The following is a 25,835-nucleotide window of genomic DNA, read 5'->3' on the forward strand; positions in this document are numbered from 1 at the left end:
GAAAATATATGTCTATATAAGTTGTGCATGAATGTTCATAGCAGCATTACTCAGTAGCCAAAATGTGGAAACAGCCTAAATGTCTGTCAGATCACGAGTGGATTAAAAAATTTGATGTATACATACAGTGCATACAGTGGAGTATTGCTCAGCCATATGAAAGAATGAATACCAATACCTGTTTACAGCATGAATGAACCTTGAAATTGTAATGCTAAGTGAGTAAAGAACTTAATATTGTATTATTCGGTTTGTGTGAAATGTCCAGAATAGACAAGCCCACAGAGACCATAGATGAGTGGTTCTCCTAGGCTGAGGCAGGGGAGGGGGAACGGGAAGCGACTGCCTGTGGTGGTAGGGTTTCTTTTGGGAGTAATGAAAGTGTTCTAAAATTAGGTTGCGGTGAGGGTTACATTGAAGACCACTGAGCTAGACCCTTTAAATGGGCGAATTTTATCAGTATGTGAAATATATCTCACACCTTTCAAGTTAATAGTTGATATCGAAGAAGTAAAACACAAAAGGCCTTCAGTGTAATCACTCAAGTTGTACTTACTCCTGAGATAGCCCCATTCTTTTGTAAATACTTATTTAATAAATACTTCTGAATACACTAAATATTTATTCCTGTTCATTAATTCAACCAATACTGGTCTGCCTTCTTTGTGCTAGGTGTGCGGTCAGGTCCTCTGCGGAAAGGTTTGTGGGGTCCGCCTTGCCTCTTCCAAGTAAGGCGGTGTGCCTGGGCGACAGCAGCTGTCTCTGGGCCTGGCCTCATTTTGCTTTTTCCCTGTTTGGAAAGGTGTCAGTATTTCTGTTGCCTTAAGTCAGCACAGAGCAAAGAGGGCCTTAACTATAGTTCCAGAGCCTTAAGCTTCACCTCATGCTGCAAATCCAAGACAGAGCAGCTGAGAATGGGGCTGGCCATGCCACCAATTGCTTGGCCCCCATTGTTAATCCCTTTAATTCTGCCGTCCACAGGCACCCCTCCCTTCACACTGTCCTGTTGCCCACTTGTGATGTGACTGAACAAGTGGTTTGGGCTTTGAAAGGTGATTCTTAAAGACACCTTCAGTGACCCAGTCCCCGGCGTGCGGGGATGCTCTTGATGTTCGTTACCATGGGCACCAGAGGTCTTCTCTGGGCTAATAACACTTCCAGCCAGCCTGGTCTGGAAGGAAGGTGACTGCCGCGGACTGCCCCGAGATCCCTGCCTAGCTGCCAGGGCCATTAGAGAGAGCAGTATTTCAGGGCTACGTGCAAACAGCAAGAAGCCGCCTGGTCTCTTAGCCCAAAAGAGACACTTGAGTTATCAAATCCCTTTAAAGCATGCCCCAACTGGCTTTATGATGGTTTTACATATGTGTGTGTGTGTGTGTGTGTGTGTGTGTGTAGCTCATATGCTATATTTCTGCTTTGCTGTCATTCTCTAGTCAAGATGTTAACGTTTATTTAAAAATGTATCCATATCTTTCACAGACCCTGAGTTTTATGGCCAGCAGGAAAGAAAAAAGTATATATATATTTTTTTCACAGAGCCCTAGAATGAAACTAGTTCTAATTTCTCCCTCTCCCCAAACTGATGAATTTATCAATGTCCTAAGATAGTCATTACATTTATAAAAGAATGCTCCCTAATGCCCTGTAAGAGAAATCCAGCTGGGTTTGGGGGTAAAAGCTCTAGTCGGGCCTTACCCTGCTTGCTGCCTTGCGTCTCTGACCACCACCCTGGTGCTTACAGAGCAGGAGAAAAGCCTCTTCTCCCTGGGGCCCTCCCCTCACTGCCGTAGGAAGGAGAGTAGCAGGAAATGGAATCTGCCTGGTCATGGGACTTTTTGAAAGAAACAAAGCAGGATCTGATGAAGAGCAGGTTAATCCTGCTATTTCGTTTTCCTTTCAGAAAGGGTGGGGGCAGGATTGTGATATGAAGTATTTGGTTTCACATCTGTTCCAGGAATTATCCTCCACATAAATCCACTTTTCTTTTAAGCATCCTAAAGCATCCCAGGGTGCTCCTCCTCCCAGGGCACCCTCCTGCCCCCACAGTTTACTTCCTGGCCACAGAGCAGCTGACAGGCTCCCCAAGAAATCATCCTGTCATTGCTACGGAAAGAGGACCTCTCTGAGGCTTGAAGGCAGAATCTCTGTGGGTCGGTGGCATCAGTTTGGTGCTCTACCCTCCACGAAGGGTTTAGGATGAAAAGTAAGCAGTATACCAGCAGTGTGGTATTGTGGAAAGAAAGCCTGATTAAAATTCAAAGGAACTGGCTCTCCGCCCACCTCAGCTACTAATTATTTCTGTGATCTTGGGCAAGTCTTTGAACCTCTTTAGGCTCAAAGCCCTCCTCTGTGAAATGACTGCAGTGTTTCCCAAAGTGTGTTCTGCAAAATACAAGTCTTCATAGTCAGATAAGTTCGAGAAATGCCAGTTACTCTATGCCACTTACTCTTTAAGAGTCATAATATGTATTAGTCTATTTAAAGGCTTTGAGGAATCTTTCGGTAAAGAAACTTGTTTTTAACCCAGCATTTCTCAGATTTATCTGTCCTGAGACTGTTTTCCTGTAATGCTGATTAACATCTTGACACTTTGAGAAATGAAGTTCAACTCCAAAATGCTACATGTCTGTAATCCATTACATGTTATGTTTACTAACCTCAATTTAAAGTAACTTTTCAACTTTCTAATCTTATTCACAGGTAAATGAAAAGTCATTTCATATGTGGCAAGGTGACTTTTGGTTCTAAAAAGTGAACCTAAGGGCCAGAGCAATTATTCAAACAAACACAGGCTTGTACCTAGAGTTTCGAAGCATTTTCTAAAACTTCTGTTTTCTGTTTCCACCTTTGAGATGTTTACTATTATTCTCATGTGGCCTTTGGATGTGTAGTGGAAATTTTCTGTGAATAATTATGGTCAGTACCCTCTTAGGTACACACAAGGAATAAAAAACTAAGTGAAACACAAGATCCTCAACCTTAATTCAGAGAGTATTCATGTACACAAGAAAAAACAGAATTTCAGATTTCAGAGGGAAGCAAAATACAAATTCGTATGTTTACAGATGTTCATATATACAGATGGTTCCCCAACTTATGATCGTTTCAACTTAACGATTTTTCCCCTTTATGATGGTGTGATAGCAGTACGCATTCGGTAGAAACCATGCTTTGAATTTTGAATTTGGATCTTTTCCTGGGCCAGTGATGCATGTACCACCCTCTCTTGTGATGCTGCAGCCCCCAGGCAGCTACCTGGTCACAAGGGTGGACAACCGATACACTTACTCTGACAGCTGTTGTTTTCACCTTCAGCACAGTAGTCAACAAATTACGTGAGCTGTTAAACACTTTATAATAAAACAGGCTTTGTGTTCATTAATTTTGCCTGATTACAGGCTAATGTAAGTTTCTTAGACCATTTAAGGTGGGCTGGGCTACGCTATGATGTTCCGTACGTTAGGTGTATTAAGGCAGTAACATGAGTAAAACATGAAACACAAAATTCAAGGAACAACTGGATCAGGGGTCAAATGAGAGATACATTAGGGAAAAAAATGTGAAAATAGGATCAAGCAAAGATAGTACTCTAAGTACCTTGAGAAAGTAGTGACTTCTGGTATAAAATTATTCACCTAAAGATAAAATTAAGTTCTAAGATCAGCCATAGCCAGACAATACTAACATCATTAAAGAGTCTGTCTAATGATAAACCTTGCAGGAATCAATGAGGATGATTTACATAATCATTCAGTTTGGGAAAATAGCCACATCTTTGAAATATTCGTCTAAGTAATATTGAGTTTTTGGTAAGGTTGGCGTTCCACTTTCTCACCTTTCTGAAAGCTCCTCCTTAGTCACTTGTATAAAGCTCTTCATCCTTTGCTTACCTGTGAATTTTCATTCCCTAGAACCCTGCCTTTTGTCCTTTCCTGTAGTCATTGGCTGACCTCTGTATTTGACAGCTCGAAACCTATGCCTCCAGCCAGGGCTGTCATCTATGGCTTCACAGATGAGTTGTGCGCTGCACAATTCTAGAAATGCCATATACATAAAATGTGTACATAGCAGTCTTCTCAGCCTAACCTTCTCTCGGGGTGCATCTATCCCAGGAGCCTCTAGACATCTCTCCCAGATGTCTCACAGTCATCTCAGACCCAGCACATCCTAAACTGTGCTCATCCTCTCAGACACACTCCCCCTATGGTCCCTTCCTATTTACCTTCATTAAAGTGAAGCCAGAAACCTAAGAATCATTCGAGCCATTCCCCTCACCCCACATATCCCACTGGTTATCAGTCATTATACTTTTCCCTTTAAATACCCTTCAGATCTTATGTCCAGTCTTATTCATCTCCTCTGCCTTAATTCTGACGCATGTCGCTTTTTATTTGAATTATTACAGTGTTTTCCATACAGATCTCTTTGCTGGAGTTCTCGTTGTAGCTCAGTGGTTAATGAATCTGATTAGGAACCATGAGGTTGCAGGTTTGATCTCTGGCCTCGCTGAGTGGGTTAAGGATCCGGCATTGCCGTGAGCTATGGTGTAGGTCATAGACACGGCTCAGATCTGGCGTTGCTGTGGCTCTGGCGTAGGCCGGCAGCTACAGCTCCGATTGGACCCCTAGCCTGGGAACCTCCATGTGCTGCAGGTATGGCCCTAGAAAAGGCAAAAAAAAAAAAAGACCAGATCTCTTTGCCCCCAGCCGCATTCTGCTTTTATCCTCAACATTGCTGATGGTGGTCATTTTGAAACAATTATAATTATGATACTTCCCACTAAAAAGTTTTCGAAAGCTTTAAGTGCAAAATCCTTAAGTGGATAATCAAAGCCCTTCATGGTCTGCTCTCTTCTCTGCCCATATTTCCCACCCCTCCCCCAAAACCTACCTTTAAATTCCAGTCATTCCAAACATTATCTCAAACTTCTGTGCCATTGCACAAGATGTTTCCTCTTGGTAGAAATCCCATCTCCCCTGCACTAACTCTAGATCTTGTCAGGTCTTCCAGAGTCCTCACTGACCTCTGTACCCACTTCCCCTTCTTACCATCAACTCAACTCCCATAACATCTTTCACCTTCCTCTGTGATTGAATTTTCTAAAAGGTATTTTATTTGTTGACCTCTCCCAGTAGATTGTAAATTTCCAGAAGGATCAGGAATTACGTCATTCACCTCTATATCACCAAGGCTTTTCATAATGTTGGGCATTTAGTAGCTATTCAGTAAGTGAATGTGGAGTAAAAGATCAGTTTCTATTGCTGATAAGATTTAACATTCACCAAATAAATCTGTGGGCAGCGTTAGATCAACTATGCAGTATTCACCTGGGTCTTTCAATGACTGTTTCTGTACTTCTTTCTGTCCCCGGGACTTCTGAGAGGAAACAAAAACTCCATGCCATTTTTGTAGTTAATTTTTCCTGATGTTCAAGATCTCTGTTCCCCCGTTCACCTAGGAACCCATGTGGGGGAAAGAATAGGCATATAGTAGAGTACCTATCTTTACTGAGCTAAAGGTGTTAAATCCACTACTTGTTGACTTTAAAAAGATAAGGTGGTTTAAATACAAATCTTGCTGAATTGTCTCAGGAGCAACCTACTAGGGTGTATGTGCCCATATCTTATGAATCAACCTTTTTCAGCATATAGCTGTTTGCTTATGTCTATTTTGCATTCATTCCCAACACAGCCCCAAAGGGGGGAATATGTAAAATAAATGCGTCAGTTAACTGAAATTTTTATTATTTTTTTTAAATGTCTTTACCCATAACTTCAAGGAAGAAAGGCGCTAGTAGCAAATATATTGGGTGACATTGTACAGTAGGAAAAAATCCTAGACTTGGTTGATATTATCATATTTGCCACTTAGTAACTGTGCGATCTTCGACAAGTTAGTGAATGTCTTCAGGCTCAATTTATTCTTCTGTAAAATGGAAATACATTCATTTAGAAGGTTGTTTTTTGTTTGCTTTCTTTTTAGGGCTGCACCCGAGGCATATGAAGGTTCCGAGGCTAGGGGCTGAATCAGAGCTGCAGCTGCCGGCCTACACCACAGCCACAGCAACGCCAAATCTGAGCCACATCTGCAACCTACACTGCAGCTCACAGCAAAGCTGGATTCTTAACCCACTGAGCGAGGCCAGCAGTCGAACCCGTGTCATGGGTACTAGTCAGGTTCATACCGCTGAGCCACGATGGGAACCCCAATTTAGAAGTATTTTTTGAATGCCCGCTCTGTGTCAAGTGCTTTGCTTGGCACCTGAATTAAAATAGCTACTGTGTCTTCTTGGGTGGCTGTGAAAACTAGATGAGGTAGTGCTGTGAAAATTTTGTTGATTTTTTCTTTTTATTATTAAGTAACACCTAGAACAGTCTCACTCTTCAGTCATCAAAGACAAAAATTTTGACAGAAAAGTATGTTGATTCATTTTCAGCAAGGTTTGAAGTGAGGCAAAACTAAGCCTTAATCCCAATTATCAAAGAAGTTCATGTAGCCACAGTATTTTTTGCCCAAGCATCCCACCTGAGACAAACTTTCTTTGTTGGTACGTGAGGTTATTGGTTGTGTTAGTTATCTATGGCTGTATAACAAATTTTGTCCCAAAATTATGGCTTAAAACAACATACATTTATTATCTCACAGTTTCTGTGAGTCAGGCATTCTAGCTTAGCTGGGGACCTCTCATGAGGGTGTCGTCAAGTTGTCACCTGGGAGCTGTGATCACATCTGAAGGCTCAACTGGGGGGCCTGTTTCCAAGGCCGCTAACATGGTTATTGGCAGGCTTCTTTCTGCTCAGTCCTCTCCAAAGGGCTGCTGTATGAAGCAAGATGTGCCCCCTCACACCAGTTCAAATGTGAAATTTTAACCCCCAGTTCTTCACAATGTGACTGTATTTGGAGAAGGGGCCTTTCAGGAGGTAGTAAATAAAAGGAGGTCATATGGGTGGAGCCTAATCCAGTCTGACTGGTGCCCTTACAAGAAGAGGAACTTTGGACATGCAGAGAGACAGCAGGGATAGACAGAGGAGAGGCCCTCGAGGACACAAGGAGAAGGGAGCCATCTGCATGCCAAGGAGAGAGGCCACGGAAGGACCAAGCCTGCCTGCACTTTAATCTTGGACTTCCAGCCTCTTGAACTGTGAGAAAATAAACTTCTGTTGTTTTTAAGCCAGCCATTATGTGGTATTAGCTTATGGCCGCCTGAGTAAACTAATACAACTGACTCACAACGTGGCAGCTGGTCTCCCCGGGATAAGCAATATGTGAGAGAATGAGAGAGCACCCAAGGCAGAAGCCACAGTCTTTTTTTTTATATATCTTAACCTCGGAAGTGACATGTCCTAACTTTTGCTGTATTCTCTTTGTAAGCAGTAAGTCAATAAGTCTGGTCCAAACCCAGGGGAATTACATAACCGCGTGAGTACCAGGAGGCGGGCGTCACAGGAGGCCATCTTAAAGGCTGCCTACCGCACCAGTTGTGTTTTGTTTTTAATAAAGGAAAAATAAAAAGTTAAGAGATGGACAAATTGGCAATTTTCACATGGTAAAGTAGATTCAACTTCATCAAATACTTGGGTGCTCTGATACAGTCTATAGGCCATTCTACCTTTCTGTCAAGCTAAGATTGTTCTGACCTGGCAGACAGAAAATTTTGACACTAAGGACAAGTTTGTCTGGGAATGAAGAAGAGCATTTGTAGACTAGATTGAAGAGAAACTGTACAATTCATTCTTAAGTCTGTGTCTAATGCAGTAATTCTCAACCAGAGGTATATCCCTGGGGGAAAGGTGGAGGGAAGAGATCATAAGTTTGAAAAAACCATAGTCAAACTATAATATAATTTTATATATGGAAAGTGATAAGAAATTCATAGCTTTCATAAAACAAACTGTGGAAAGTAAAATGGGACAAAATCTTGACTGATGGAGCATAAGTCATAAAAGGTCAAGAAACTGCTCTGATCATCCTTTTATTGTTAACAGGCCAAAAAAAAGGGTTACAGGATAGGAGCTTAGAAATGGGCATGCAGTGAACATAATGCCCAGAGAGATGGTGCATTATAGAAAATCCAGTGAAAAGTAATAAAAATGATGAGTGGACTGTATGGATTAGTTTGGAAGATAAATATAAAGTAACAGACATATCCAGAAGCCTTTTGAGCACTAATAGGAAGATCTTTACAACAGAGGGATGGATGTGAGTTGAACTCAAGCTTTAGTTCAAAGGATCCAGAGGACACCTGCTTTGTGATAATAGCGAGTTGACATCCGATTCCTCAGTTAAGTACGCTGAGTTTCCAGTAGCTTTAGCCTCTAAATTTAGTAGCATTGTCAGCTTGATTGTCTAATGTTTGTCTAACCATCAGAGTCTGTGTGGCAAAGCTGTCACCATTCCTGCCCAAGGTGAAACTTCTCTTCACCTACAGCTATCTTTTTTGTCTCTAAAGTGATGCTAACCTGAGGTGAAACTCCCTTTACTCTTAAGAGCCATCGCTTGTAGGAACATCTCCAAACACCAAGCTCCAATATTTGGCTCCTGCTTTGCTGGAACTCCCTCTTGGGTGGCCCTTTGCTGTAAGAGAGGAAGAGGCTGTTTCCTGTTATCTCCTGGTTTCACGATAACAAGATGACAGACTGGTTCTAGGGTTCATTTCGGTTTTCCTTACAAAAAGCTGTGGAACTAGAGAGTGAGCTGGTAGGAGGATTTCACAAGATGACCCACACTCAAACAGTGTCAGGAAATTCAAATAGTATTTCTGTGGATTACCTAAAGAGTTCTCCTGAAGGAGATGCTTATGTGGGTATGGAACAGTTGCTGAGATATATTGCTAAGTGAAAGATTTAAAAAAAGAAATGCCACTCTAAGTTATGCTCCCATTTGTGTAAAGAGGGGAGAAGGAATATATGTTTATCATATATTTGTTTATATGTGTATATAGACTATTCTGAGAAGGATACAGACATACCTACCAGTAACAAGGAGTCTAGGGTGGAAGAGACACTTTAAACTCATTATCCTTCTGTGTTGTTTGAATTTTTAAAAATGTGTACACAGATTGCTTTTCAAAAACAAACAGAAACAGTTTTGAAAGTAAAGAGACCTTGAAGAAGTGAAATTTAAGTTACTATATACAGCCTTCAAGCTCATGCTCTATTTCTTCACATGGTAATTTTAGTCTTCCATTTGTCTCTTCTTTTTGTCACTACAGTTTGAAAACTCCTGATACCCGTAGTAGCGGTCTGGTCTGTTGAGCACCTGCCATATCCCAGGTGCTGTAGTTTTACATGGATTTTTTTTCTTTTTTCACTTAACACAACTATGAGGCATGTCCTTCCTGCCTCACTTTTCAGTTGAGACTTGTGTGATTCTTCCGTCCTCTGATTCTCTTTAGAAAACAGAACATAGTTCTAAGATTAATTTTCTTCCAAATGCCTGGCCAGCACTTTGCTCCAGCAAAGATCAGGGTGGTCCTTCTGAGGGGTACGTTAGGTCACTTGTACCCTTCGGTTTTTCTCCTCTGTGTTCTTTCTCTGGGCTTGTTATTTTATTTATTTTCAGAACTCGAGCTCTCAACTTCATTCTAGTGATTCTGACATCTGGGTCTCCACTGGTGGTATCGAGAACACATTTGGTTGCAATAACAAACCACAACTTACAGAGCTAAGAAGAAGGGGGTTTTTTAACTCACATTACTAGAGAGGATTGGGATGGACCCAAGAATTAAGTGTGGTTAGAGCTTTGTTTATTCCCACCACTCCCTGCCTCATCATCTTTCTCTCCATCATTCTTTGTCTGTCTTCATGTCTCTTCACAGTTTCACTAACCTCCCTCTTTCTTCTTTCCATGGTTTCTTCTACATAGCAAGGTCAGGTGGAGGGGTGTAATTTAAGCAGCTGCTCCAGCCTAATTCTTTCCAGTTTAATGACCACAGAGTAAAGAGAACTCTTCTCTTTCTGTGTGAGTGCATATACATCCTAAGGAAGGGCTGCAACTGGCTTTGGTTGGATGACATGGCCACCTCGTAAGGCAATTGCCACTGAGAAAGGGATGGTGACTTTGGCCAAAGCCGGATCATTTGCCAACTTTTGTGATCACAAGGGTATAGGACTGGGAATTTCTGTTGTAGCTCAGCGGTTACAAACCCAACTGGTATCCGTGAGGATGCAGGTTCAATCCCTGGCCTCGCTCAGTGAGTTAAGGATCCAGTGTTGCTGTGAGCTGTGGTATAGGTCGCAGATGCAGCTCAAATCCCACTTTGCTGTGGCTGTGGTGTATGGCTATAGCTCCAGTTCATCCCCTAGCCTGGGAACTTCCATAAACCACAGGTGTTGCCCTAAAACATACAAAAAGGAACAAAAAGGGTATAGGACTAACATCTGCAGTCTGGCCATAATCACCTGATTGGAAGAGAAGAGGTAAAGAGCAATTTCCCAGAGGAGGTGGAAGGAGCTGGAACCATAAGCAGATAGGAAGGGATGCTAGGCAGAAAAAAGCAATAGATTTCCCCCCACTTTCCACCCTTAGCATCTATACAAATATAGGGCTACGTAAGACCATAAGACAATATATGCAGTAAGTACTTCATAGGGTGCCTGGAGCAAAATAAGTGATAGATCAGTGTATACTATTCTTTGAATATGTTCTTTTTAATTGTAGCAAAATACACAACCAAAATTTACCATTTTAACCATTTTTAAGTGTACAGTTCAGTGTATTAACTGTACAGATTAAGTACATCTACATTTTGTCCAACCATCACCGCCATCCATCTATCTTGCACAATTGAAACTTTGTGCCCTTTAAACACTAACTCTCATTTCCCCTCCTCCACTCCCTGGCAACCACCATTCTACTTTCTGTCTCTGTGAATTTGTGTACCCTAGATACTGCACATCAGTGGAATCATATAGTATCAGTCATTTTGTGACTGGCTTGTTTAACTCAGCAGAGTGTCCTCAAGGATCCTTTGTGTTGTAGCACATGTCAGAATTCCTTCCTGTCATCCATGGGTGAATACTTGGGTTGCATTCACATTTTGGCTGTGTGAATAGTGCTGCAGTGAACATGAGTGTGCAAATATCTGTTCAGTACCCTGCTTTTGGTTCTTGTGGGTATATACGCAGAAGTGGAATATCTGGATTGTATGATAATTCTGTTTTTAGGTGTTTGCTGCACCACTTTACATTCCGACCAACCAAAAGGAACTCAAGGGTTCCTTTTCTCCACATTCTCCCCAACACTTGTTATTTTCTTTTTCTTTTTTTTTCTTTATAGTAGCCTTCCCAATAAGTGTGAGATGGTTGTAAGCTCTTTTAAATTCACCCTGGGTAACTGAGATTAATACAAGTGCCACTGACAGGATGAGTGCTCCCAGGATTGTGGATGAGTGATTGTGGATGAGTGGGACAGATGACACTGTCAGTATTTTATTTTATTTTATTTTATGAGCACATATTTCGTTTTTTTCTTTTGCTTTTATTGAGATGTAATTAACATGCAGCACTGTATAAGTTTAAGGTATACAGAATAACGATTTTACTTATATATATCACAAAATGATTATTACTATAAATTTAGGGAATATTCATCGTCTCATATAGATACAAAATTAAAGAAATAGAAAACAAGTATGTTCTTGTGATGAGAGCTCTAAAGGTTTACTCTCTTAACAACTTTCATATGTAACATACAGCAGCAGTAATCAGCAGTACCTTTGACCACCTTCATCTAAGTCCCCCTCCCTTCACCCCCTGCCTCTGGTAACCGCAAATCTTACCTTTTTTTCTATGAGTTTGTTTGTTTGTTTTTGAAATATGTCTGACCTCTGTTAGTTCCTGTTACACAACATAGTGATTTGGTATTTCTATACGTTTCAAAATGATCACTGTGGTCAGTCTAGTTATAATATGTCACCATACAAAGACGTTTCATTGTTATTTACTATATCCCCACACCGTACACGGCACTATAGATATACAGATATCTATATAAGTTGCAAATCTCTTAAGTTCAGAAACATCTTTACAACTCTGCATTTTAACTCCCTCCCCCCACAATGTTTACTGGTTTAACCTCATATTTACATCTTTTTGTTTTGCATATATCTTACCATCTTACTGTGGATATAGATGATTTTACTACTTTTATCTTTTAACCTTCCAGCTAGCTTTATCCATAGCTGATTTACTACCTTTACTGTGTTTGCCTTTACCAATGAGGTTTTACCTTTCATAATTTTTATGTTCCTAATTGTGGCCTTTTTCATTTAAAGAAGTCCCTTTAACATTTCTTGTAAAGCTGGTTTGGTAGTGCTGAACTCTTTTAGCTTTTGCTTGTCTGTAAAACTTTTTCTCTCTCCATCATATCTAAATGAAAGCCTTGTCAGGTAGAGTATTCTTGGTTGTAGATTCTCCTCTTTCCGCACTTAAAATATACCATGCCACTCCCTTCTGGCTTGTAGAATTTCTGCTGAAAATTCAGCTGATAGTGTTATAGGAATTTCTTTGTATGCAACTTGTTGTCTTTCCCTTGCTGTTTTCAATATTCTCTATCTTTAGCTTTTGCCATTTTAATTACAGTGGTATGGTCTTGGTGTGGTCTTCTTTGGGTTGACCCTGTTTGAGACTCTCAGTGCTTCCTGGATATGTTTTAAAAGTCAAATTTGGAATGATGGCTAAACATTAAACTCAGAAAAGCCAGAGCTGGATGTAGAGTTTAGCAGTCATCCTTGTAGACCTAACTGTTAAAACTGTCAGTGGACAAATTCTCTGAGGGCAGGGATGTAAGAAAGAGCAACAGGGTGCAAAGGAGGAAAAGGAGCAGGCGGAGGAGTCCAAGAAACCAGCCTTGAGAGAGCTACGGGGCTGTTTCAGGTTCTCAGAGAACTGCAGAGGAGAGATCAAAAGGTGGGAATGCTTGATGAGCTCAGATGCAAAGATGGATGATATTTAATTGCCTGTGAATAAGATTTCATTGAATTTAGTCACTTTTACATGAATACTGTCCTATAGAGTCCTTGACAAGTATCAGAATTATCTTACAACATGTGGATTATCTTACAACAATGCAGTGAGATACCCAAGGTATTGTTAAACAGAAGCTCAGAGAGATTGTGATTTTCCTAGGGTGACTGCTGGTACCTCTCACTTTCCCAAGATGATCAGTCTTGAAGAAGTTGATGGCAGAGTAGATCAGAGTTGCCCAAGGCAGAGAGGGCATGAGGTGTTCCCCTCTGGTCCTAGGCAGCTTGTCATCCCAGCACATGTGTCCTCATTCGGTACTTCCTGGAAACAGTGTCTACTGGCTCCTCTCAGCTTCCCACAAACTACTAAGGAATTTGATTATCTAGACTATAGAGCAGTAGTTTTTGAACTGTAGGTGGTGACCTAGAAGGGGGTCATCATTAGCAGGCTCACCAGAGCTAGCGTGCATGCTTCTTCTTAACCCTTCCTCCAGTAATTTCACATCATTTACTTAAACTCAGCTCTGGTTGAAATCAGCCAATGACACAAAGTCAGGGCTTTTGTTTGCTTACTGTACCACAGAGAGCCAGTTGTTAAACATTTACTAGCATACCACTGCTTGTAACCTCTTCTTCCCTCCTCCCACAACGGAACAGAATGGAATAGAAAGAAAAGTACCAGGATCCATCTATAACAAAAGTAATAGTTGTTTTGTGAGACTTTATGTCTTAAAGATATTTATATTTGTGTTCATACGAAATGTATTTTTTACTATGCATGACAGTAAAAAAAAAAAAAAAAAGTTTGAAAGCCACTGGGGAGTTCCCATCCTGGCCCAAAGGGTTAAAAACCCGACAGTGTCTTCTGTGAGGTTGTGGGTTCGATCCCTGGCCTCATTCAGTGGGTTAAGGATCCAATGTTGCCACCAGCTGCAGCATAGGTCGCAGATGCAGCTCAGATCCTCCGTTGCTGTGGCTGTGGTGTGGGCTCCAGCTGCAGCTCCAATTTGACCCCTAGCCTGGGAACTCCCATATGCCACAGGTGCAACCTTAAAAAGAAAAAGAAAAAGAAGAAAGTCACTTGTTTAGGGTCGCTTTATTTACTTTCCTCAGATAATTGAAAGTCTGCTGTTCTCCTGATCCTTAGGCAAAGAACTGGTATCCAGTGCCCTTTTTGAATTAATATTGCATCTACTGTAGGAGGAGTGAGACTGAATTTTTATCAGGCTGGAAATAATTGTTCTAGAATAGGAAAGATCCCACTGTACATCAGTTCTTTTGAATTCAAAGCTATATAAAAATTCATTTTTAGGAGTTGCCATTTGTGACGAAGTGGAAACTAATCCAAGTAGGAACCATGAGGTTGTGGGTTCCGATCCCTAGCCTCGCTCAGTGGGTTAAGGATCTGGCGTTGCCGTGAGCTGTGGTGTAGGTCACAGATGTGGCTTGGATCCTGCGTTGCTGTGGCTCTGGCATGGGCCGGCAGCTGTAGCTCCGATTAGACCCTAGCCTGGGAGCCTCTTTTTAGGGCTCTAGTGCAGCCCTAAAAAGCAAAAAAAAAAGTCATTTTTAAACCTTACCAAAGATTTTCTATAGTGAGCATGAATTTATCCTATATTTAGAAAACAATAATCATTATTAAATTACAAAGATTAGAAGGCTAATGAATAGAAGAAATCAGATCAAGGTCCATGGCATTTATTGCTCTACCACTCTTCATTTCTGGAACTCTCTATGAAGAAATTAAATCTAAAGAAAGAAAAGAAACCTTTTGTGAAATAATTTCCCTTGTAATGATTTAGTGACTTATTTTATAAATTCAGATTTTATTTACATGTCCATTGTATATAAACATTTTATATAGAGACATTACATAAAAAATATATAAAACATATGTAAATATATATATCAGATATGCTTAAGTGGATTCTGCTTTAAAACTAGATGAATGTAGATGGATCATAGAATTAGATCCCAAGGACTGTGATTTAGATCCGTCTTGGAATTTTTAAATTTTAACGAAAGGAAAGTTATCAAGTACCCTTATGCAAAAAGAAGTTCTGAGCAAATATGTTAAATGGTCTGCCCTTCAGATACTCAGTATCTGAATGTAGTTTAAAAGCAAGAAACACTTTTCACTGAGTGACATCTGAAAGTCATTCAGATAGATTTATATCATCCTCTTCCACGATGTAACTTTACCCCGCTCATTTTAGAGTTTGTCGTGGTAAGAAAATGAACCAGCATAAGGGTAACATAGTTTTTACAGGTTAGTAAGAATTAAATACACTTTTGGAAATTAGGTGAGTATAGCTTCCTTAAAAGAGTAAGGTGTACCATTTACATGACTTCAGTTCTTTACAGTAAAATTCCTTAAAATAGCATTTTATTACAGCTATTCAGCACTCATTTGCAAGTAGGAGGTAATCGCCCCCCATGGATGTACACCTGAGCCCATGCTGGTTTCTCATTAGACATGCAGAAGGACTCCTAGGAGGCTAGTGCTGCCGTGGGCAGTCAGCTCCTTTTCCCATGTGACTGCATTTCACAGTCCCGCGGGGGCTGCCGTTGCTTTCAACAAACCCCCTGCAGCTGTGCCCGCTGCCTTTGTGTCACCCAGGCAGGGTTTCATGAAATGGATCTGATGTTCTTGTGCCTGTGTTGTTCATTCCTGCATACAAGCACTGTGCCCAGGAAGGTGAGGGGCCAGCAGGTTGGCCCTCACTCCCCAGCTGTCCCTTTCTTCTAATGTCACTCAGGATATAAATAAAGCGATTCATTCACCCTCTCTTACCAAACCAGTATGCTGCCAGAGATTACTACCAGGGCCACTCAGATCAGTTGGAAAGGCCTGGGGGACAAATCTAAGAGGCACAATTTTAAAAGTCTTTACATTTAGATTATTTTAAAAAATAAGTTTTTATTTTTCTTTCTCTGAATCACTTCAGAACTTGGAGGGAAAAGAATAATCCCAGTTATATGTTCATGTTGTTCGATGTCTGGGCCTCCCTTATTGGAGTGGAAGTCGTGATGAAACTAGAAAAGCCGTGGTCAGATGATCTCATTGGAAATCTGCGTCCCCTTCCGACAGCTGGTAGTAGGAGCACTGGTCTGGAGCATGGATTGGGGTGCTGCTTAGCACCACCAGGCCTTTGGCCATTTGCAGATGCAGAGTTTGTATTGGTAGTTGAAAGTCTCTTAATTCCCATCAGGAACACTGCTATGCATTGGTCATTTTCCACATCAGTCAGTCAAATATTTATCAAGCAGCCCCGTGTAAATATTCACGCGGCAGAAACACTGGGAGCTTGGGTCACATGAAGGTTTGTAAGACATAGTATCTGTGCTTAAAAGGGTGTAGCAGGGGAAATGAGGGACACATGCAGACACAGTCCCCTCCCCTCACCCTAACCACCACCACCCCCAAAACAGTTTAAGAAACAATGATTTAGATAACTTGGGAAAGTCTGTCCACTGTTCTGCTTGGGGAATGTATGCCTTAAAGTGAGAGTAGAATGTGAATCTGCTGTGCCCTCGCCATCCCTAGGTGCCTCTCATGGTATATTTCACCTTGGTAAATGTTTAAAATTCTTTTATTTGCTATGTTAAAGTAACACAAGGCAGGGAGTTCCCTTGTGGCACTGCAGGTTAAGGATGTGGCATCACTGCAGTGGCTCAAGTCACTGCTGTGGTACAGATTTGATCCCTGGCCCAGGAAGTTCTACATGCTGCAGGTACAGCCCCCCCCCCAAAAAAAGGAAGAAACACAAGGCAGTTACTATAATCTGGTGATAGCTGGAAGAAAAAATTGGGTTTGTTGGACTCTGATAGTTGTCAAACCAGAATAATGTTTTTTGTTGTTGTTGTTTTTGTCTTTTTTCTTGAGCCGCTCCTGCGGCATATGGAGGTTCCCAAGCTAGGGGTCTAATTGCAGCTGTAGCCACCAGCCTACGCCAGAGCCACAGCAACGCGGGATCCGAGCCACGTCTGCAACCTACACCACAGCTCACGGCAACGCCGGATCCTTAACCCACTGAGCAAGGCCAAGGACTGAACCTGCAACCTCATGGTTCCTATTTGGATTCATTAACCACTGAGTCACGACAGGAACTCCCAGAATAATGTATTTTATAGGTGCCTTGAGATTTTTTTTTAAAGCTATTATGATGATAATTTATGTTTATGTTGCTTATTGTTTCACCTAGTAAGATGGAACTTTGAGAAATGCCAAGTGAGTGTGTAAATAGACAGTATGATCCTTAGACATTTGACCAACAAACACTTTCCACATTAGGACAGCAAAGCAAAAAAGAGAATGGGTTAACTTCAATGGCTGGCTTATATCCACTGTACAGCATGGTGACCCAGTTACACTTACATGTATACATTCTTTTTTCTCACATTATGTGTTCCATCATAAGTGACTAGACAGAGTTCCTTATATCTAGAATATAACATATGGCACAATGGCTGGCTTTTTGAGGTTCTAAAAAAAAGAGCTGGGCTGTAATCATGGCCACAGAGGCAGTGAGGGGGGAAATACAGTAACATTATTATTCTATGTACCCTTCCTTCCCTAATGACCCCAGCTCTGGGTCACCAGGCAGGAGTAGGGATTGAAGCAGCTGTACACCAGAATTGTGGCAGGCGTAAGGGCCAACAGGCAGATCACCAGGTGAAAGTCTAACTGGAGACCCTCCACCTAAAGATGGGACCCCCTAAGGGCTGTGTTCCCCATGCGAAGGTTAACCAGATAGAAACCTCTCCTCCCACCGCCCCTCCACCCACTCAGGCCCTAGAAGAAAACTGCCTGTCTTAAACCTCAGCACAGAAGGGGCTGGAGTAGGGACTCTCCTCTGATCATTCCTGATCACAAGCTGGCCCTCATGTCAGCCTGGGCATGGAATCATGTTCCCTAGGTGCTCCAAAAAACCTCTCACTGAGACTTTAGTTTAAGGTGGTCCTAAGCTACTGGTGGCCCCAGGCACTCAGTAGAATTAAAAAAATTTATTTTTTCTGGCGAAATCCTCCTTCGGCTTATATCTTGAATAATCCCACAGGTAACGTTCTAAGAACTGTGAGATAACAGTTTAAAATTATAAAACAAATAAGGAAACACAGAACCATAAAAGCCAGCAAAAATAACATATCAATATCAGACTTGCAAAGACTAAGATACTGAAATTACCATGCATACAATTAAAAAAAAAAAACTTTATCATATGTTTAGAGAAATTACAGGAGGGAATAAAAGTATGAGTAAAACCAGGAGATTAAAATTATAACCAAGCAGATTTGAAGAAGAACTAAGGGGCAGTTTCAGATTGAAAAAATAAAGATAACGTGAGAGAAAGAATGTATATATGTGTGTGACTGGGTCACTTTGCTGTACAGTAGAAAATTAACAGAACACTGTAAACCAACTATAATGGAAAAAACAAAAATACTTTAAAAAAATAATTAAAGTTTTAAAATCTCATATACAGATTAGACCCAGTTGAGGAGAGATTTAATGAGCTGAAGATATATTTAAAGAAATTATCTGTAATGTAGTACAGAAAGAAAAAGTGTTGGAAAACCAGGTGAGAATCCAGAACATCTAATCAGAGTTCTGGAAAGAAAAATGGGACAGAGACAATATTTGAATAGAAATGGCTAAAAATTGTCTAAAACTAATTAAAAGATACTCAGATTGCAGTGAATCACAAAAAATCCACCCCTAAACACACCATACTAAAATTTTAGGATACCAAAGACAAAGAAAAGATATTAAAAGTAGCTAGAGGGAAAAGAAGCTTTACCAAAGGAATACCAGTTTGGTGGATAGCATATTTCTCAACAGCAATAGTAAAAACAAAAATACAGTGTAATCTTACGACTGATGACCAAAAAAAAAAAAAAAAATCCCAAGCCAGATATGTATTTTAAGCAAAAATATCTTTCAAGGATAAGGGTGAAATAAAGACATTTTTCAACACATAAAACTCCAAAGAATTAGTCCCTAGCAAACCTCCACAAAAAGAAGGAATCTGAAGAATATTTCAAACAGAGAAAAGTGATACCCAAAAAAGGTCTAAGGTTCAAGAAGGAATTACGAGCCAAGAATGGATAAAAATATTGACAAATATAAACATAATAACCAGTGAAGTGATAATATTCTTGTGAGGTTAAAAGGTGGTGAGGATGAAAATATCCAACATCGATATCATATAAATCAAGAGAGAGTTGAGGTAGTCTCCCCTGACACTGTGCAATGAAAAGGTGAAGATATTAACTTCAGCCTCACGTAGTTCATAGATACAAATGTGAAAATGAATAGAGTAACTTCTCAAAGATTAGAAATGTAAAATTTCCAAAGCAGTAAAAAGAAAATGGAATGAGAAAAATAATAGATTCATAAGGAGAAAAAGAAAACACAGCAAAGGTGGAGCACATACAAAGCACAACTTAAGATCGTAGAAATAGGAGTTCCCGTCATGGCTCAGTGGAAACGAATCTGATTAACATCCATGAGGACGCAGTTTCCATACCTGGCCTTGCTCAGCAGATTAAGGATCCGGCGTTGCCGTGAGCCGTAGTAGATGTGGCTCAGATCCTGAGTTGCTGTGGCTGTGCTGTAGACCGGCAGCCACAGCTCCAATTCAGCCTCTAGCCTGGGAACCTCCATATGCCATGGGTGCAGCCTTAAAAAGACAAAAAAAAAGGGGGGAAAAATCATAGAAATAAATAAAAATATTAGTAATTACAAAAATGTGAGTACACTAAATGTTCCAGTGAGAGTCAAAGACTGATTCATTGGAAAGTATTTACCGAGCATCTGCTGCGTGCTGCATACTGCCCTTGGCACTGGGCACCTGGCACAAAGCAGTGCACAAAACAACCAAAAGTCCCTGACAGGAGAGGTAGACAACAGACCACATCAGTAACACAAATAGTGCATTAGGTAGTCATGAGAGTCCTAGAGGAAAGGGAAAGCCCTGAAAGGAGGTAGAGAACAAGAGGTCACTATTCTAAACAGAGTCGTGGGGCAGAGTGGCGTTTGAGGACCCAAAGGAAGCGAGGGAGCGAGGGGAAGGGAACTCCAGGCGGGGAACAGCACAAGCACATGCCTCAAAGAGCACACTGGCTGCTGCGTTCCGGAAAGACAAGCAGCCTGGTGGGGCCGCAGTGGAGGGAGCAAGGGGCAGAGAGGGCATAGAGGGGCCTCCAGAGATGATGAGGAGCCAGATCATGAAGGACTTAGGGGCCAAGGACAGGACTTCCACGTTGAGGGAAGTGCGGGCCATCGGGGGCGAGCGAGGGGGGCGGTTGGGGAGCCTGATTTCTAATGTAACAATTAGGAGAAATGGTCGACCAAAAAAGGATATATTGTCAGCCTAGATTTTTAAGAATCCAACTTTAGGCTCTTTGAAGGAGACACATCTAAAACCTAAGTATATAAAAAGGATGAGAGAATGAAGGCCAAAGGTTGGAAAAATACAAAGGGGATGTAGTTATAGTCAGCAGGCAAAATAGATTTTAAGGCAAAAAGCATATTGAGAAATAAAGAGGATTGCTACATTATGGCTAAAAGATCTACAGATTCACCAGGAAAGTAGTTAACCTTTTCTTGTTGACTTATTTTAACTAGTATACTTACTGATTTTTAAAATTAAATAAAATGCATATTTACGGAAAATGTATTGGGCAAAAACTTAGCAGAACCACAGAGAAATAGACAACCCCATCTTCATAATGGAATGTTTTCATGTAACTCAGTAACTACATGATCAAGCAGTCTGAAAATCAATTATGTTTTCAGAAATTTGAACCACAAAATTAACAGGCTCAATATAATAGGTATGTATAGAACATCGAACTAAGTGCCTAATAGACATTCTTTGCAAGTGTCCATGGAGTATTTGCAGAAACTATGTATGAGGCCTTAAATCACATTTCAAAGACCTTATTCCTTGATCACAGTGTCAAAACAAAGACAACTGGAGGAGTTCTCCTGTGGCCCAGAAGGTTAAGGATCCACCGTTGTCACTGCAGTGACTTGGGTCACCGCTATGGCACAGGTTCAGTCCCTGGCCAGGGAACTTCTGCATGCTGTGGACGTTTGGGGTGGGGGGGAGCGGGAAGACAACTGGAAAATCCACGTATGTTTGGAAACTAAGAGTTAACATCGAAGAAATCATAATTAGAAAATACTGTTTGGGGAGTTCCCATCGTGGCTCAGGGGAAACAAATCTGACTAGTATCCATGAGGACACAGGTTTGATCCCTGGCTTCACTGAGTGGGCTAAGGATCTGGCATTGCCGTGAGCTGTGGTGTTGGTCACAGACGCGGCTCAGATCCCACATCGCTGTGGCTATGGCATAGGCCGGCAGCTGCAGCTCCGATTCCATACCTGGCCTGGGAACTCCCATGTGCCGCAAGTGCACTAACCTGAGGGATATTAAGAAGCAATATTAAAGGAAATGTTATGCTAGGGAAAGGGGAGAAGCTGAAAATCAATTGCTAAATATCTGACTTAGGTTGTTCAAAAAAGAAAAAAGTAAATTCAATGGTAATAAGGATGAAAGAAGAAATCAATAAAATAGAAAATAAACATACAGTCGTGAGGAATAATTAGAGACATTATTATATACATCCCGCAGAGATTAAACAGACTGTAGGAAGATAGTATGAATAACCTTTTTCTGATACACTTTTAAAACTTGGTGAGATGGATACAGTTTTCATATTTAACTTAGAAAAATTTACTCAAGAGAAATGTAAAGTCCACATATTCTTTTAATTAGGAAATTGAATCGAACAAGAATCTTGGCACAAATTCAACACTAAGCTTTTATTGTTTTGCTGGACATCTGAGGATCAGATACACCAATCATCTACGAACTGTTCCAGAGTAGAGGGAAAAAAGGCACATCTCCTAACTCCTGGTATTATCTTAATATCAAAACCTTATAAGGACAGCCCCCCCACAAGTTCTAAAATTAAAAGGTCTTCTTAATTGTGGACATAAATGCAAAAATTCTGAATAGAACATCTGCAAACCAAGTCCAGCAGTATTCAAAAAGGCAATGTGGGAAGTTCATCCTGTGGCTTGGCGGTTAACGAGCCCAACTAGTATCCATGAAGATGCGGGTTAGATCCCTGGTCTCACTCAGTGGTTTAAGGATCCAGTCTTGCCATGGTGTAGGTGACAGACGTGGCTCAGATCCTGCATTGCTGTGACTGTGGTGTAGGCCAGCAGCTGCAGCTCCAATTTGACCCTTAGGCTGGGAACTTCCATATGCTGGGGATGCAGCTCTATAGAGAAAAAAAATAAAAAATAAATTTTAAAAAAAGACAGTGTGTTATGATCAAGTTGGGTCCATATCAGAGATTCAAGGATTGTTTGATATTTAAAAATTGACTAATTTGATTTTCTACAATTACAGATTAAAGGGTAAAAAAAATCATATGCTCCTCTCAATAGATAGAGAATGAGCATTTTGATAAGATTCAGTGTCCTCATGACTTAAAAAAAGATTCCTAGCTCACTAAGAATAGAAGGGAACCTAATCATAGAGTATCTCTACAGAAAACCAACAGCAACCATCATTCTATTAGTTGAGAAACCAAAAACTTTCCCTCTAAGATGCAGAGCAAGGCAAGAGTGCCCAGCTCTCATGTTGAACGTTGTACTGAAAGTCTTGGTCAGGAAGGTAGAACCAAGGGGGTGGGGTGGGGAAATGACCTAGAATCAGAAAAGAAGAAGCAGTCTGTCATTATTCTCACACAACGTATTTGTCTGATTGGAAAACCAAAACAAATGTTCAAATAAATCATTAGCTTTATAAGAGTTTTCCAAAATCAATTACATTTCTTAGATGAGCAACAAACAGGTAGAACATGTGATTTTAGAAAAGATACCTTTTGTATCAAAGTTATAAGCATCAAAACATATCATGTACCTAAGGGGAAATCTAAAAGAGACTTAAAATAACTTATTATTTTAAAAATTATAAAACCCTATGAAGAGTCACTTAGAAAAAGCACATTAATGGAGAGAGAGAGAGATATTCATAAATGAAGTTGGTTGATAAGATGTCAGCTCTCCCCAGAATTGATCTTTAGTTTGAAAGGGGTATTAGTCATTCTTTTTTTTTTTTTAATTTGACAAGCTGATTCTAAAATTTACATGGGAGAAAAAAGGGCCAAGCATCAGCCTTAATCCTAAAGGATGGGAATGAAAGAGAGAGAGGGCCATGCGTGACTTGTCTTACCAGAAACCAAGAATTATTCTCAAGATTATTACCAAGCTGCAGTAATTAAGAGAGTGTGGTGTTGGCATGGAAAACTGGTCTTCTATTCAGAAATAGTTTATGTTAGAGATACTGCAGTTAAAGGATGGGTTAGAGGAAAGGATGGCTTTATCAATAAATAATGCCAGGACAGTTATTTTGTGGGGAAAAGTGAAAGTAGATGTGTGCTTCATTTTAGGTTGGATTAGAGACTTAAATACAAAAGACAAAAGTGCCTGTTATAAGACATTATAGGACAATACATTGTGACCATAATGTAAGGAAAGATTCCTTACATCAGACCCAAAAAGTACAGACCAGAAAGGTGAACATTGATTGTTTGACTTTGTTCAAATTAAGAATTTCTATTCTAAGACACCAAAAAGATATTGTGGCTTTTTTGTTTTGTTTTGTTTTGTTTTGTTTTGTTTTCCTTTTGTCCTTAAGTTCTTTTCTGTTAGAGATACATGCTGAAGTATTTATGGGTGAAATGATTTGTTTTCTTGGGTTTGCTTTGAAGTATTCTGGGAAAAAAAAAAGGTGGAGAGAAGATTGGAACAGGGATGTGTCTTATACTCTTCTAGTTTTTGTGGACGTTTGAAATTTTTCATTTTCAAAAGGCTTTAAATGAAACAATTTTGATGGAGACTGCCCTGGATTTTCTGAGGTTTTAACATTTAAAACAAAATCACTTTCTGAAAAAGTCACTTGTTAATATATATCTAAATGCAATCTAATTTTTATCTCTGAGTAGGACTTTCCTTCTAAATTAATAAATCATGAAACAATATCTTTAAAAAAAAAAAAGATACCCTAAAGAGAGTGAAGAAGTCACAAACTAGGTGAAGGTGTTTATAACACCCCCTCAAAAAATTAGGATCCAGGTATTAAGCAAAGAACTTTAAAAAATCAGTAAGTGGTTTCTTAGATATGACATCAAAAGCATAAGTAACAAAAGAAAAAATAGGCAAACTGGACATCATCAAAATGTTTAAATCAGTAAGTGGTTCCTTAGATATGACATCAAAAGCATAAGTAACAAAAGGAAAAATAGGCAAACTGGACATCATCAAAATGTTTAAATTTTGTACCATCAAATTGAAATGAAAACCTACAGAATGGGAGAAAATATTTGCAAATCATGTATGTGGTATGGGACTTGTATCTAGAATATATAGAGAAGTCTTACAACTCAGTAATTTAAAAGGCAACTCAATTTTTAAAATTGTTTGTTTGTTTGCCTGTCTGCTTGTTTGCTGCACTTGCAGCTCATGGAAGTTCCCAGGCTGGGGACTGAACCTGTGCCACAGCAGCAACCTGAGCCACTACAGTGATAACACCAGTTCCTTAACCCACTATGGCACAAGGGAACCCCACAACTCAGTTTTTTGAATGGGCAAAAAAAACTGAAGAGGCATTTCTCCAAAAAAGGTATACAGTGCCTATAAGCTTATGAAAATATTCTCAACATTAGTCACTGGGGAGACATAAGTCAATGGAGTGTCCAGGTGGCCTAATGGTTAAGGACTCAGCATTGTCACTACTGTGACTGTAGGCTCGGTTTCAATCCCTGACCTGGGAATATCTACATGTTGTGGGTGCTGCCTAGGGAAAAACACACACCCACCAGGATGGCGATAATCAAAAAAAAAAAAAAAAGAATAAAAGACGAACAAGTGTTGGTGAGGATGAGAAAAATTGGAAGCTTTACATACTGCCAACGGGAATGATGTAAAATGGTGCAATTGCTTTGGAAATCAGTTTGGCAGATCTTCATACCATAAAACAGAGTTCCCATGTAACACAGCAATTCCATTCTAACATATGTAACCCAACAGAAATAAAAACGTATGTCTACACAAAAACTCGTACATGAATGTTTATAGCAGCATCATTAATAATAACTAGGAAGTGGAAACAGTTCAAACTCGCGTCAACTAATGAGTGGATAAATACAATGTAGTATACGCAACATGGAATATTACTTAGCCATAGGCAGGAATAGAGTACCGATTTATGCTGCAGGTGGATGACCCTTGAAAACACTATGGTAAGGGAGAGCAGACGGACACCTAAGACCACATGTATGACTCCACTTATATGAAATGTCCAGAATAGGCAGATCTATAGGGACAGTAGATTAATGGAGGCCTAGGGCTAGGGGATGAAATGTGTGGGGATGATGGCTGAGATAAGGGCTTTCATTTCCTTTCAGTGGAAATGTTCTAGACCTGATTGTGATGAGGGGTGCACAACTCTGAATATACTAAAAGCCACTGTATTGTACATGTTAAATGGGTAAATTGTATGGTATGGAATCACATCTCAATAAAGCTGCTTATAAGCCTCAAGAAGCAACAACTCAATAGGAAAATAAGAAAAAGGTACGTCCAAGCATTTCACAAAAGAAAAACCATGTATGTGCAATACTAGATGCTTGAAAAGATCCTCGGCCTCATTCCTAAGCCAGCAGGTGCTAATTAAGACCACAGTAGGGCACCATCGTATCCTCACTTGATTCACAAAAGTTTTTAAGTCAGGCAGTGCCACTTCTTCATTGAGGAGGTGGGATGGGGAGTAAGCTCATCCACTGGCA

The 25,835-nt window shown here is 40.3% G+C and overlaps 1 protein-coding gene across 12 annotated transcripts in view; it reads left to right on the plus strand.

The window, feature by feature from the left end:
* TTLL5 (tubulin tyrosine ligase like 5) overlaps nt 1-25,835 on the plus strand; it is a 310,092-nt gene that overhangs the window by 282,762 nt on the left and 1,495 nt on the right. The gene's annotated exons all lie outside the window — the stretch shown is intronic.

The sequence above is a fragment of the Phacochoerus africanus genome, chromosome 9, assembly GCF_016906955.1.
Source record: "Phacochoerus africanus isolate WHEZ1 chromosome 9, ROS_Pafr_v1, whole genome shotgun sequence".
In the NCBI taxonomy this organism is placed as follows: domain Eukaryota; kingdom Metazoa; phylum Chordata; class Mammalia; order Artiodactyla; family Suidae; genus Phacochoerus; species Phacochoerus africanus.